This window comes from Primulina tabacum, chromosome 18 (assembly GCF_025594145.1).
Source record: "Primulina tabacum isolate GXHZ01 chromosome 18, ASM2559414v2, whole genome shotgun sequence".
NCBI classification, from domain to species: Eukaryota; Viridiplantae; Streptophyta; class Magnoliopsida; order Lamiales; family Gesneriaceae; genus Primulina; species Primulina tabacum.
In genome coordinates this window covers 18,666,265-18,683,026 of record NC_134567.1, presented here as the reverse complement: position 1 = coordinate 18,683,026, position 16,762 = coordinate 18,666,265, and positions in this window count along the sequence as shown.

Sequence of the window (16,762 nt, the reverse complement as noted above, 5' to 3'; positions counted from 1 at the left end):
GAAAAATGTATTTTACAATTATTATTTTCAGTTATCAAACCTTTAGCAACGAAATTTGAAGGGTTGTTTATTACTACTATGCTCAAATAAACATGCAAATAACAAGATCCAGGGATTAAATAACGAGATATACTATCTTCAATGATTGATTAAAATTCAATGAGTAATGAATTTGTTGGGAATTTCAGTTCACCTACCCCGCGTTAATTAATTAATTCGTTCGATAATGATTTACGCTTTCGACAGGATTTCCTATTCAATTGAACACGCCCTCTCAAGCTATGTCAAATTAACTCTACACAATGAAGTAATTAAATTTCTTTAATTATTAATCAAGAATGAATCGCATGTCGATCTATGAAATTCCCTAGTTTTTGTCCTACCAGATTATGACTATCAGCACATATCCAATTTCATAGATCTATGTAAATTGTAGATCCACGGACTATACTACTCGTTCTTATCACAAGTTATTCTCTCTAACTCACTCGTAATATAAAACGTTGTTAAAGTTAGCTACGCTCTAGCAACACAATGAAAAACAGTAGCACACTCAAGAATAAAGCAAAAATCAGAATATAAATTAACTAAATCAAAGTTCGGGGTAGGATCCCCTTAAATCCCAACAAATATTTTAGTTTAGCTACTAGAATTCATAGTAAAAATAAACACAACAATGTTTAAAGGATAAAAACTAAATTAGAAATAAATGATTTGACGAAAAACATGAAGAACGATGCCCCGAAATCTTTGAATCTTCAATCCAAGCGCTTTCTCCAAGCTTTTCTCTCCTCCTTCGGCTTCTTGGCTGCTGAATCACCCTCAAAATCGTCCTCCAAACCCTTCCATATCATGCATATCCAGAAAATAAGGTAATGAATCGGCCAAGAAATCTTTCAAAATTACAACCGCGCACGGGCGCACATGATTTTCCGCCCGGGCGGATGGCTTGCACAGATCTTGTTTAAAATCTTTTTAATCGACGCGCCCGGGCGGACATAAGTTTCCGCCCGGGCGGATGAGTTTCGCAAATTTCTTTTTTTTTTTCTCACATTGTAGGTGCCCGGGCGGACATAAATGTGCGCTCGGGCGGATAGCTCTCACAAGTTGATGAATTTTCTTCAGTTTAATCACGAATTTCCTGCATTTTCACCTACGAGATACATGAGCAACAATAAAACATAATATACGCCAAAATGTCACAAAATGCATGAAATCTAAATGATGTGTGCAACACAATGAGCTACCACGTAGTATGAAAAAACTTGTAAAATCCACCTATATTAGTGGTAACTCATGGCGTCTAGCTAGAAATATTGCCAACTTTTTGACATTTATCACATGACTTTACTAAAGTATAACTGTCCTTAAAATGATTAGGCCAATAGAAATCTGACTGTAAAATCTTAGTTGCTGTTCTAGATGCTCCAAAGTAGTCCACCGTAAGGTGAGGAATGACATTGCTCTAGAATCGTATCTGTTTCTTCCTCTGCTACACATCGTCTAATTATCTGATCAGCGCATCTCTTAAACATGAAGGGATCGTCCCACAGATAAAACTTGTCATCATGAAGGAATTTCTTCTTTTGGTGATGAGTTAAATCTGGTGGTAATTCACCTGCAGCAAGAAAATTAGCTATATCTGCAAACCAAGGATGTGTAACATTTACCTTGAAGAGTTGTTCATCTGGGAACGACTCATTGATAGCTCCACTTTCAATTCTTTCTTCCAGCTCTAGGCGTGACAACTGATCTGCCACCTGGTTCTCACAGACTTTCTTGTCTTTGACTTCAATGTCAAATTCTTGAAGTGGGTATAGAGCTCAAAATCAATACACGTAACACCCATGCATTATTTAAATTGTTAAATCATTTATTTAAATTTAAAATAATTTTTAGTGATGCATGATGTATTTAAGTGTATTATTATAAATTATTTATGTTTATGTGATGCACGTTAAAATATTTTCTCGAGTTTCATGTTTCAGGCGATTATTCGAGGCGGGATCGAGGAAAAGAGACCCGTGACGATTTTTGGTAATTTTAAAACATGGTATTTTATTTTAAGTTAAGATTGGGGCATTTTAAATAATTTATTTAGTTTTTAACATTCTAAAGCCTAAATTATCTATTTAGCTATTTTATGATTTATAAACTTTTAAAAGTTATGACACTTGTGCAAGTTATTTTAAATTTAGAGAATTTATTAATTAGGGGAGAGTTAGTATTTTAAATTAGCTTGTTAATTATCAAATAAGAAAACTTTTCTCCTAATTAACCCTAATCACACGCACACACATTTTTATACACACTAAATAACGGCAACACACACACACACACACTTCATTATTCAGATTTCATTATTTTTGAGAGAAGAAAACTAGGGTTCTTAGTAGAGAGAGCTGCCGCCCCCTCCCTCGGATTTTCCAGCAAGATTTCGTTGAGTTTTCTTCAAAGAAAATAGCGCCACGTTCGTCCCGGATCGTCTCTCGCATCCTTCCCGCTTTGGTATCGTTGTTTCGGTAACGTTAAAGATTTAAAGGCATGTATATACTCTCGTTTTTGCATCGATCTTGTCATAGTAATGATTTTTATGTTTATTGTATGAAAAACATGTGTATGTTATGAAGAAGTTTGAGCAAATATGGTTGGATCACTTTTGAAACTGTTTTTGGATCTCAAAACTCGAATTTTCTGTCTTTTTGAAAACAACGATTTTTTGGTCGATAATTTGGAAAAGATTTCAACATATAAAACGTAGGAATTTTTGAAACCTTCGATCTGATATAAAATTTAAAATATTTGGATAAGAAATAAGTGAGTTATGATTGTTTTCGTGGGACTGCTCGAACTGCGACTTTTATGAAAATGTTTTCTTGAAGTTATTTGTTGCAGGCTTCGTTGGGCATCGCCGGGCTTGTGCTACTGCACTTAGATATGTTATGGGAGGTATTTAGGTGTTATTTGGTGGTTCGTTCGGGTCGGGATTGGCTTGGGATGTAATAGAAGTCGTAGGAAGCGAAACGATGCCGAATTATGGGTTATTATTGTATTGAAGTTACTTGTCGATGCTTGGGGATGTTTGGGGTGTTTGTATGGGTTATTATTGTATTGAAGTTACTTGCCGAATTATGACCAAGGACCAATCCACCCCGTTAAATTATGAACGGGTTTAGATCAGGATTGGAAAAAGGTAAAGTATGACTAGGGACCAATCCACCCGTTAAATTATGAATGGGAATCTCATGTATGTGGCAGTGGATCTTCCCTGTCAGCCCAGTACTGTGGTTTAGTCTGATAAGGCGTATTTATGTATGGTTCACTTACATTGAAACATGCCTCTACGCAAAATTATGTTATGTATGCTCAAGTATGTATGAAGTAAGCATGTTTACGAAAATTTTTATGTTAATGGCACGTCTAAGTATGTATGTACTTATGCTCAAGCTTTTATATGCGCGTTTAAGTTTCAGTATGTACGCTCTATTTTAAAGATGCATGTGATTTTATTACATATTACTCGTTACTCCCAGTGTATACGTGTTGAGTCTTTAGACTCACTAGACTTGATCGATGCAGGTGATGATGACTTTGAGAAGACAAAGGGTGGGGACCAAGGAGCTGGCTTGGACTGAGCAGGAGGCTAGACCCGAGGACCGCCCAAGTTTTTAATTTTTATGAAAAGTCAAAAACTCTGATTTCACGCTACTGGTTATGAGATATTAAAAAACTTGATGCAAACGTGGTTGATCAAGCACCAAAGAAAACATGGGATTCGTTGGTATTGCCCGAAGGACCTATAACGAGGGGACGTAGCAAGAAGTTTAAAGAAGCACTTCAATGACTCATGATGAACTACCAAGGAGGATCTACAAATTGGATGACTAAATTAGAAGAGATTGGGAATCATGAGAATAATATTGGAGGTCTTTGGAATGTTATTCAAGTGCAATTGCCGAAGGTCCAGTGCACCCGCGCTAAAACAGGGACCGCACCCGCGGTCCATGATAATCAAATTTAAGAAAATTTCCCGAAGCTGCACCGCACCCGCGGTCAAATCATTAGCGCACCCGCGGTCTGTTTCCATAGCTACACCGCACCCGCGGTCTTTTGGCGCACTTCCATGTCAAATTTGCTAGTTATCTTATTTAAGTCTTTTCACACAACATTTCTTATTTTTATTGTTTATATAATGTATTGTAAGGGGGATGAACGAAATCATTGAAAAAGTTTAAACATTATTGGAGATTTTCTCTCAATATTCAAGGCTATTTTAGCTTTGGTTCATAACAAAAATCAAACTTATCAAAGATTGCATCTTTGTGGCGTTTGTCGATTGTTTTTTCGCTCGGATTGTCAAAACAAGATCTTTGAAGGTTCGTTTGAAATTCAATTGTTTTATCGTTGATATTTGTTGCTAAATTTTAATCGCTTAGAGGTGAATATCACAATTCGTTACTTGTTTCAAAAGATCGGGACAACATAATCGATCCTTGTTTGTTATTGAACTGAGGGTGCGATTTCGATATTCGTGCCTGCTTTTCATTCGTACGAGGTTTCGTATCATTTGGTATCAGAGCTTTGGCTCATTGAAATTCAAGTAAGTATCTTGTTCTTAATTTTCAGATCTGTCTAAAATTTTGTTCTGTTATCAGATCTGTGGTATCCTTTCGTTTCTTTTGTCAAATCTTTCTATATATATATAAAAAAATATATCTAAGAAAAGAAAAATATAAATTTCATTCTGTTATAAGATCTGTGTTATTCCTTCGTTTCTGTTTTCAGATCTGTGTAATCCTTTGTTCTGTTTTCAAATCTGTGTTATTCTAGTGTTCTTGGCTTTGTGCAATCCAAGTGAGACAGTTGCAAGTGTCACTAGTTGAATCTTGATAGTTTGGTATACAAATATAAAGATTGATCACATCTTTGAGAGAACTATCGCATTCGAGTGAAAATATTTGAGTGCGAGTGTTATTTCTTTGGAGTGATTCTGAGAATTTGGGTGAGGAACATCTTTTATTTCTACTAACATTTTCTTGCAGGTACAAAATCTGAAAGTAAAATGGAGAGGGAAGTAGGAGAAAGTTCGAATCAGGGGTTGTCTAAGGTTCAAATGGAGGCGTTATTTGGGCATTTTAGTAGAATGATGAGGGCCGAGTTGGATCCTTTATATGAGAGGTTGGATAGGCTTGAAGTTAGAACTAGTAAAAATAAATCTAAACCTAAAGGTTTTGGTACAGTCGAAGAAGAAGAGGATGATTATGAATTAGGAGTAGAAGAGGAGAGTCAAAACGAGAACCGGGGTAGGAGCGGAAGAGGTAGAGGATTTTGTAGGGGAAGAAGAGAAGCCTTACGGGGTAGGTACGATGATGGGAATAAGGAAGATAATAACATAGGTAGCATTAAGATGAAAATTCCGTCGTTCCATGGTAAGTCGGATCCAGAGGCTTATTTAGAATGGGAAAAGCGAGTTGAATTCGTGTTTGATTGTCACCATTATTCCGAACAATAGAAGGTTAGGTTGGCCGTGGTTGAATTTGTTAATTATGCACTTATTTGGTGGGATCAATTAGTAACCACTAAGAGAAGATGCAATGAGAGGCCTATAGAAACTTGGGCTGAGATGAAGAGCGTAATGAGGAAGAGGTTTGTACCAAATCATTACTATAGAGAAAAGTTTAAGAAGTTACAAACTTTGAGACAGGGTGTGAAGAGTGTTGAGGACTACTATAAAGAGTTGGAAGTAGTCATGATTAGAGCAAACATAGATGAGGATAGTGAGGCTACTATGGCTCGTTTTCTGTGTCGTTTGAACAGGGAAATTCAAGACCAAGTGGAGCTTAGACATTACTTGGATCTAGATGAAATGGTGCAGATGGCGATAAAAGTGGAGCAACAACTGAAGAGGAGAGGAGTTGGTCGTACCGCACAATCTGGTAATACATCAACATCTTGGCGTTCCAACGTTGTTAAACGTGAAGAAAGCAAGGTAGTGGTCAAGCCCAAAGTTGACATTAAACAGGAGGCGCCTAAGCAGGGAGTGCAAGGTAAACCTGAAACTCCTATTAATCGTTCTAGAGATATTAAATGTTTTAGGTGTCAAGGAGTTGGATATATTGCTCGCCAATGTCCCAATAAAAGGGTGATGGTGTTGAGTAATTATGGGGAGTATGAATCTCATAGTGAGGGAGATGATGGAGAGGATGAAGATGAGATGCCTGCATTAGAGGATCCTGATGAGCGATATGAAGCAGTTGTGGGTGAGGCATTAGTGACTAGGCGTATCATGAGTGCCCAAGTCAAAGAAGAGGAGACGAATCAGCGGGAAAACTTGTTCCATACTAGATGTTTTGTCAGTGGCAAAGTTTGCAACATTATTATAGATGGAGGGAGTTGTACCAATGTTGCTAGTCTTGAGATGGTGGAAAAATTGAGCTTGCCTACTTTGAAACATCCTCAACCATATAGGCTACAGTGGTTGAATGACTGTGCCGGAGTGAAGGTGAACAAACAAGTTTTGGTTGCGTTTTCGATTGGGAAGTATGTTGATGAGGTTTTGTGTGATGTGGTGCCAATGCATGCTTGTCATATTTTGTTAGGGAGACCATGGCAATATGATAGGCAAGTGACACATGTTGGGTTTAGAAATAAATATTCTTTTGTACTCAAGAAAGAACCCATTGTTTTACTTCCTTTGTCCCCAAAGCAAGTGTTGGAGGACCAATTGAAAAAAAAGAAGAGAGATGAGGCCGAAAAAAAGAGTGAATTAAAAAGTGAGATGGCCTTTGAAAACAAAAATGAAATGGCTAAAAGAAAAAGTGAGATAGCCATACAAAAGAAAAATGAGGGAAAAGAAAATGAGAGGAAAGAGGTCAAAAAGAAAACATATATGGCCCAAAAGAGTGAGTTGAAACAATTGTTGTACACACATGATCCACTTGTGTTGATTCTTTACAAAGAGATTCTCTTTAACACAAGTGATATAGCCGGATCCCTTCCGAGCATTGTTGTTTCACTTTTGCAGGAATTTGAAGATGTATTTCCGGAGGAGCTACCTCAAAGTCTACCACCATTGAGGGGGATTGAGCACCAAATTGACTTGGTACCCGGAAGTGTATTGCCAAATCGTCCAGCTTATAGGAGCAATCCGGAGGAGACTAAGGAACTTCAGCGGCAGGTAAGTGAGTTGTTAGATAGGGGTTTTGTGCGTGAGTCCATGTCACCCTGTGCTGTACCTGTTTTACTTATTCCTAAGAAAGATGGCTCATGGCGTATGTGTGTAGATTGTAGAGCAATCAATAACATAACCATTAAGTATAGGCATCCCATACCTAGACTAGATGATATGTTAGATGAATTGCATGGTGCTTGTATATTTAGCAAAATTGATTTGAAGAGTGGTTATCATCAAATTAGAATGAGAGAAGGTGATGAGTGAAAAACAACATTTAAAACCAAATATGGGTTATATGAGTGGATGGTAATTCCTTTTGGTTTAACAAACGCTCCTAGTACCTTTATGAGGTTGATGAATCATGTCTTGCGTGCTTACATAGGGAAATTTGTTGTGGTTTATTTTGATGATATTCTTGTGTATAGTAAAGATTTAGAAGAGCATGTTGAGCATTTGAGACTTGTACTGACAACACTTAGGGCTGAACATTTATATGCTAATCTTAAGAAATGTGATTTTTGTACAAGCAAACTTGTTTTTCTTGGTTTTGTGGTAAGTTCACAGGGGATACAAGTGGATGAGGACAAGGTAAGTGCTGTTCGAGATTGGCCAACGCCTGCTAATGTTAGTCAAGTTCGAAGCTTTCATGGTCTTGCAAGCTTCTATAGGAGGTTTGTAAAAGATTTTAGCACACTGGCGGCACCGATGACGGCAGTGATTAAGAAGAACGTTCCATTCCACTGGGGCGAGGAGCAGGAGAAGTCTTTTAATATTATTAAATAAAAATTAATTAATGCGCCTTTACTTGTTTTGCCTGATTTTTCTAATACTTTTGAAATTGAATGTGATGCTTTAGGTGTAGGTATTGGTGGGGTTTTGATGCAAGGTGGACGACCAGTGGCGTACTTTAGTGAGAAACTCAATGGAGCAGCACTAAACTATCCAACGTATGACAAGGAGTTGTACACGCTTGTGAGGACCTTGGAGATGTGGAAACACTACTTGAGGCCTAAGGAGTTTGTAATCCATACCGATCATGAGTCTCTAAAGTACCTTAAGGGACAACAGAAACTGAACAAGTGGCATGCTAAGTGGGTGGCATTCATAGGTACATTTCCCTACATAATCAAATATAAACAAAGTAAGGATAATGTAGTGGCTGACGCACTATCATGGAGGTACGTATTAATCTCTACCTTGGAGTCGAAAAATCTTGGGATTTGAACATATGAAAGAGTTGTATTTGTTGAATGAGGATTTTAAGGAGATATTTGAAACATGTATGCATGGTCCACATGACAAATTTTATTTGCATAATGGGTTTTTATTTAGAGAAGATAGATTGTGCATTCCTAAGTCATCAATTCGTGAGTTACTTGTGAGGGAGGCACATGGTGGTGGTTTGATGGGGCACTTTGGTGTGGCTAAAACTTTGAGTTGATTGCATGAGCATTTTTATTGGCCACATATGAAACGTGATGTTGAGCGTGTTTGTGAAAAGTGCATTACTTGTAGACAAGCTAAGTCTAGAACACAACCACATGGATTGTATACACAACTTCCTCTTCCTAGTGAACCTTGGATTGATATTTCTATGGATTTTGTTTTAGGTTTGCCAAGGACTAAGAAGGGGAGGGATTCAATATTTGTTGTTGTTGATAGATTCTCTAAAATGGCACATTTTATTGCTTGTCATAAAACCGATGATGCATCCAACATTGCAGATTTGTTCTTTAAGGAAGTCGTTAGGTTGCATGGTATGCCTAGGACTATTGTATCTGACCGTGATGTTAAATTTTTGAGTTACTTTTGGAAAACTTTGTGGGCTAAGCTTGGCACTAAACTGTTGTTTTCTACTACATGTCATCCTCAAACGGATGGACAAACTGAGGTTGTTAATAGAACTCTAGGAACACTTTTGCGTGCTATACTCAAAAAGAACTTGAAAAATGGGAAGAATGTTTGTCATTTGTTGAGTTTGCTTATAATCGTAGCGTGCATTCTACTATGAATTATTCACCATTTGAAATTGTTTATGGTTTTAATCCTTTAACTCCTTTGGATTTGATGTCTTTGCCTGTGAGTGAAAGATTGAACATGGATGGCAAGAAGAAAGCTGAATTCGTTAGAAGTTTGCATGAGAAGGTCAAGAATAACATCGAGAAGAAGAATTTACAATATACGACGCAAGCCAACAAGAGAAGGAAAAAGATGGTTTTTGAAAAGGGAGATTGGGTATGGTTGCACTTAAAAAAGGAAAGATTTCCAGAAAAACGACGTTCGAAGCTCTTACCTAGGGGTGATGGACCATTTCAAGTGCTTGAAAAGATTAACGACAATGCCTACAAATTAGACCTACCAGGTGAGTACAATGTCAGTTCTACTTTTAATGTTAGTGATCTTTCGTTGTTTGATGTAGGAGATGATCAAGATTTGAGGACAAATCCTTTTCAAGAAGGGGAGAATGATGCAAACGTGGTTGATCAAGCACCAAAGAAAACATGGGATTCGTTGGTATTGCCCGAAGGAACTATAACGAGGGGACGTAGAAAGAAGTTTAAAGAAGCACTTCAAGGACTCATGATGAACTACCAAGGAGGATCTACAAATTGGATGACTAAATTAAAAGAGGTTGGGAATCATGGGAATAATATTGGAGGTCTTTAAAATGTTATTCAAGTGCAATTGCCGAAGGTCCAGCGCACCCGCGCTAAAACAGGGACCGCACCCGCGGTCCATGATAATCAAATTTAAGAAAATTTCCCGAGCTGCACCGCACCCGCGGTCTTTTGGCGCACTTCCGTGTCAAATTTGCTAGTTATCTTATTTAAGCCTTTTCACACAACTTTTCTTATTTTTATTGTTTATATAATGTATTGTAAGGGGGATGAACGAAATCATTGAAGAAGTTTAAACATTATTGGAGATTTTCTCTCAATATTCAAGGCTATTTTTGTAATAGCCAAGCCTGGTGTACGGTACAGTTTAAGTTTTCATAAGTTTATTGACTACTTGGTCAAGTTTAGGTATAGTTTGGATGTTAAGAGTTTCGATTTATGATTTATAGTATGGTTGGTTATAGATGATGTGTAGTGCTTTTGTAGCGGCGTTACGATTAAATTCATGATAAATTGTATATTGATCCAAATGAGGTGAGGCCATTTTCATTAGAAAGATAAGACATAGAGGTGTAACTTTCTTATTTTGAGTTTTGTTCAAATCATTGTGGAAGGTAAGCCAAAAGTGCCCCGAAGTGTTTCGTGTGTTTCGACGTTCCTCCAGTGATATGTTGGGAGAATGGGCATAAAGTTTTACTCAGACGTCCAAATGATCTGAAATTTTGAGGAATTCAAGATAAGACATAGAGCTACAACTTTCCTGTTTACCACTTTTCCAAATTATGAAGGGACGAGGCAGTTTCAGAAGCGACCTTTGGAGTGGCAGTGCGCAGAGTGCGCGCCCGGGCGGGAATGTTTGTGCGCCCGGGCGAGCCTACTTCGAAAATTTTGGATTTCTGGCCGAGAGTTCTGCGCTCGGGCGGAAAAATATGTTCGCCCGAGCGGCCAGCAATGTTTAAAAATCGTGTTTTGGTATTTTTAGTGTTTAAATACAAGTGTTTGCCCTCATTTCTCTCATTTCCTCCTTTCTTCTCGGTTCTTCACTTCAAGGGAGAGCTAGGGTTCTCATTCCTTCTTCATTTCCTTTAATTCAAGCTTCTTGTTAGTTATTTGTGTTGAGAGCAAGATTATTTTGGGATCAAGGAAGCTAAGGTAAGCTTTTGGTTTGGTTATTTCTTAGTTTTTGGTGTTGGAGATGTTATGGGTTTGTGATGGTGTTGATTCTTTGGCTTTTATGGTATTGTTGTTGGGTTATTGGGTTATTGATGGTGCAAATTATGGTTTATTGTTGTAGGATTGCTACCAAGAGTATAGAATCAAGGTTTCAAGTGGTTGTAAGTGGAATTTCATTCTTGTGCTCACATGATTATATATGTATTGTGTTTCAAAGGTTTTATTGTGTTATTCCCTTCATTTGATTCACTATTATGTATTGATACCTTTGTTGTATATTGTGGAGGCAATTGATGTCTCAACTTTGAGAAGGGAATACAAAAGAGAAAGATTATCAAAGTGTTTGATGAAATGTCCCAAAGAAAGAGTTTAAATGTTTTATGGATTGATAGATACATAGTCAGAGATTGCATGCAATTAGTTGATCAACGACCATAGTCTTATATCCATCAGAGTTGTCGATTTATATCGATGGGATAAGAGCACCACAGACAGAGTTACTATTGATATCAATCCACCATAGTAAAGAGAAATACCATCTCATTGTTATGCTATTGCTACGATATACATGTTTCAGAGTTGATGGTATTTTATGTTTTCAAAGCCATGTTTTACAGAATATACTATGTATCATTGCTATGTAAGAGTTCCACTTGCTGAGTTTTATACTCATTTCAGTTATTTCATGTGATGCAGATAAGAGCGACGGACCAGGACGTTGATTGTGGCCCGGAGTCATATGCATACGAAGTTGGAAGGAAGATGTTATTTTGCAAGTATTTTTGGATCATGATCATAGGAATGATATTTTGTATTTTGTTATATCATTTGAATGATCATTTATTTACTTTTAAACATTTTATGGTGATGTATTTTGAAACCTTCCTTCATTTTATAAGAAAATTTTAAATTCGCAGCTACTGTTATTGTAAACGGGTCGAGGTGTCACATTTAGTGGTTTCAGAGCACCGTTCTTCGGACCAATGCATATGACTTCGTCTACTTTCAACTATCCGGGTATGTTTTCTTTTGCATCTATTCATTGTTATTTATTGATATGTCTTTTGCGAGCACATTGTAGAGTATGCCTCCTAAGCGTAAGGCGTCAGAGGGTGAGGATAGTTCTTCCTCGAGAGTTGTCGACGAGTTCGGCAAGTTGCTTAAAGAGCAGGCCAAAGTCCATAGCGAGCAGATTCAGCAGCTGCTTCGATTGCAAGGAACAGGGCAGGGTAGAGGTCAAGTGAGAGGCCCAGTAGCTCAAGCAGTTGGCACTGATGCCTTCTTTTCTGCTTTTAAGAGAATGGATCCACCGGAATTCGCAGGTAGCACTGATCCGTTAGTGGCTGTCGAGTGGGTCAAGGCGCTTGAAGCAATCTTCGACCATCTTCAGTATGAGGATAAAGACAGGATCAGCTGTGCAGCATTCATGTTGATAAAGGATGCACGTATCTGGTGGAATGCCACTAAGGTTGGTGTCGATGTTTCAGCTTTGAAGTGGCAAGAGTTCAGAGACCTGTTCTATGACAAGTACTTTCCCGACGCACTTCGAGCTAGGAAGGTGACTGAGTTTCTGGAGCTTCAACAGGGAGGCATGAACGTTGATGAGTACATTCTCAAGTTCGAGGAGGGTTGTTTATTTGCTCCGTATATTGCTTCAAATGACAAAGATAAAGGTGCTCATTTCATTTGAGGCCTTAGAGCTGAGATCAGGAGAGATATCAACATGTCCAAGGTTGTGACTTTCAAAGAGATTAGTGTCTAAGGCGTTGTTGCCCGAACAAGACGAGAAGGATATCGCCAGAGAGAGGCAGGAGAGACAGCAGGCCATTGCTCAGAGAGGCCAGGGATCGAACCAAAGAGGCAAAGATCGTTTCAAGGGGAAAGGCAAGATAGAGCCGAGTCCCAAACCACCGGCAGTTCCATTTGATCCCGAGAAGCCTTTGTGTCCCAAGTGCAGCAGGCATCATAGAGGAGAGTGCAGATTTGGCACTCATACTTGTTATCCGTTGTGGCACTGCGGGCCATATTGCCAAAGACTGTCCAAGAGGAGCGAGTAAGGAGAAGGTGCAGGGACGCATCTTTACCATGACAAAGGAAGATGATGGCAATAGGGAAGGTATGCTCGCCAGTGCAGGTACTTCGCTGGTCCTTCTTTTTATTTCTTGTCTTGAGGCTGAGAAGTTGTTGTGTAGAGGTTGTGATGGGTTTTTGGCTTCTATTGTGGATATGGATAGAATGGTTAAGTTGAATATTGATGATATTGATGTTGTGAGAGAGTTCGCTGATGTGTTTGAGGATGATGTGCCGGGTTTGCCGCCGGACAGGGATGTTGAGTTTGTGATTGATCTAGCTCCAGGTACGGTTCCTATTTCTAAGGCTCCGTATAGGATGGCTCCTACCGAGATGAAGGAGTTGAAGACGCAGTTGCAGGATCTTTTAGACAAGGGTTTTATTCGACCGAGTTCTTCGCCTTGGGGAGCTCCGGTTCTTTTTGTCAAGAAGAAAGATGGGTCGTTGCGGCTGTGTATCGACTATAGGGAGCTCAACAAAGTGACTATCAAGAACAAGTATCCGTTGCCACGGATAGATGATTTGTTTGATCAGCTGCAAGGTGCTACTGTATTTTCGAAGATTGATCTTCGGTCTGGCTACAATCAGTTGAAGGTTAGGGAATCTGATATCCCTAAGACAGCGTTCCAGACCAGGTATGGTCACTATGAGTTTCTTGTGATGTCTTTTGGTCTGACCAATGCTCCTTCAGTTTTCATGGATCTGATGAACCGTGTGTTCAAGCCGTATTTGGATAGCTTCGTCATTGTCTTCATCGACGACATCTTGATCTATTCCAAGACCAGAGAGCTTCATGCAGAGCATCTCAGAGTTGTTCTCCAGTTGTTGAGAGAGAAGAGGTTGTATGCTAAGTTGAAGAAGTGTGAGTTTTGGTTGGAGCAGATTTCTTTTCTAGGCCATGTTGTTTCGAAGGATGGCATAGCTGTTGATCCAGCAAAGATTGAGGCGATTCAGAAGTGGCCTATTCCTACCACTGTCTCAGAGGTACGCAGTTTTCTTGGGCTGGCAGGTTATTATCGTCGTTTCATCTCAGATTTTTCTAAGATTGCCCTGCCGTTAACCAATCTGACGAGGAAGACTGTGAAGTTCGAGTGGTCCAATGATTGCCAGAGTGCATTCCAAGAATTGAAGGACAAGTTGACGACAACTCCTGTTCTTGCTTTGCCCAGTGGTTCAGAGGATTTTGTTGTGTATACCGACGCGTCGAAGAAAGGTCTTGGTGCAGTGCTGATGCAACGTGGAAAGGTTATAGCTTATGCTTCTCGCCAGTTGAAGGATTACGAGAAGAATTATCCTACGCACGATTTGGAGCTGGCAGCTGTGGTTTTTGCCTTGAAGATTTGGAGACATTATTTGTATGGCGAAAAGTGTGAAATTTTCACGGACCACAAGAGTTTGAAGTATTTGTTCTCTCAGAAAGAACTCAATATGCGGCAGAGGAGGTGGTTAGAGCTTGTCAAAGATTATGATGTGACGATTAGTTACCACCCAGGGAAAGCGAATGTTGTAGCAGATGCTTTGAGCCATAAATCGAGTTCTTCTTTGAGTTCGATGATTCAGCAGCCGTTGTTGTTAGACTTGCAGCGAGAGGAGATAGCTTTGGTGGTTCCGGGGACCATTGCTCGCTTTTCAGCGTTGGTCATTCGGGCTACTTTGACGGACAGGATCCGTAGAGAGCAGGCTGTTGATGTTCAGTTGTCAGAGTTGAGAGCCAGGGCTGAGGAGAGAGGTAATTCAAAGTTTGGAGTTAATGGAGACGGTTTGATGACATTCAGAGGTCGTATTTGTGTTCCTACTGGTGATGATATTCGGCGAGACGTCTTGACAGAGGCACATACCGCATTATATTCGATACATCCAGGCAGCACCAAGATGTATCAGGATCTTCGTAGACTCCACTGGTGGCCAGGTATGAAGAAAGACATTGCCATGTTTATTTGTCAGTGTCTAACTTGTCAGCAGGTGAAGATTGAGCACCAGAGACCTGCTGGGACATTGCTATCTTTGCCGATTCCTCAGCGGAAATGGGAGCATATTACGATGGATTTCGTGACTGGTCTTCCCAGAACGCAGAAAGGTTTTAACTCTATTTGGGTTATTGTCGATCGATTGACCAAGTCAGCGCATTTTCTCCCAGTCAAGACGACGTATTCCATGAACCAGTATGCCGAGGATTGTATAGCAGAGATTGTTAGACTTCACGGTGTCCCTGTGTCGATTGTGTCTGATCGTGACCCTAGATTTACCTAAGAGTTTTGGAAGAGTTTGCACAGAGCTATGGGTTCACGGTTAGCTTTCAGTACAGCATATCACCCTCAGAGCGACGGTCAATCAGAGAGAGTTATTCAGATTCTAGATGATATGCTCAGAGCTTGCACTATTGATTATTCTGGTAGCTGGGATTCTAAATTGCCTCTTGTGGAGTTCACGTACAATAACAGTTACCAGGCGACGATTGGGATGGCACCGTACGAAGCACTTTATGGCAGGAAGTGTAAATCTCCCTTGTATTGGGATGAGATTGGTGAGAGGAAGATGTTGGGTCCGAAGTTGGTCCAACAGACTGCTGATGTAGTTGCTGTTATAGAGAGAGGATGAAGACAGCGCAGTAGAGACAGAAGAGCTATGCAGATGTGCGTCGTAGGCCGTTGCAGTTTGAGGTTGGCGACCATGTGTTTTTGAAGATAGCACCTCTTAAGGGTGTGATGCGGTTTGGCAAGAAGGGAAAGTTGAGTCCGAGATTTATTGGTTCATTTGAGATCTTGGATAGAGTTGGTGATCGAGCTTACAGATTAGCCCTACCGCCAGATCTTGACAGAGTCCATAATGTTTTTCACGTATCGATGCTCAGGAAGTATATTGCGAATCCTTCCCATGTTCTTCGCCACGAGCCATTGGACTTGACGCCGAATTTGACGTACTAAGAGATTCCGGTTCAGATACTGGACCGCAAAGTTAAAGTTTTGAGGAACAAAGATATCGGCATCGTTAAAGTTCTTTGGAGGAACCATTTGATCGAAGAGGCCACGTGGGAACCAGAGGATGAGATGAGAGAGAAGTATCCTGAGTTGTTCGTGCAGTGACGTCAATTTCGAGGACGAAATTCCTCTAAGGAGGGGAGATTGTAATAGCCAAACCTGGTGTACGGTACGGTTTAAGTTTTCATAAGTTTATTGACTACTTGGTCAAGTTTAGGTATAGTTTGGATGTTAAGAGTTTCGATTTATGATTTATAGTATGGTTGGTTATAGATGATGTGTAGTGCTTTTGTAGCGGCGTTACGATTAAATTCATGATAAATTGTATATTGATCCAAATGAGGTGAGGCCATTTTCATTAGAAAGATAAGACATAGAGGTGTAACTTTCTTATTTTGAGTTTTGTTCAAATCATTGTGGAAGGTAAGCCAAAAGTGCCCCGAAGTGTTTCGTGTGTTTCGACGTTCCTCCAGTGACACATGTTGGGAGAATAGGCATAAATTTTTACTCAGACGTCCAAATGATCTGAAGTTTTGAGGGATTCAAGATAAGACATAGAGCTACAACTTTTCTGTTTACCACTTTTCCAAATTATGAAGGGACGAGGCATTTCAGAAGCAATCTTTGGAGTGGCAGTGCGCAGAGTGCGCGCCCGGGCGGGAATGTTTGTGCGCCCGGGCGAGCCTACTTCGAAAATTTTGGATTTCTGACCGAGAGTTCTGCGCTCGGGCGGAAAAATATGTTCGCCC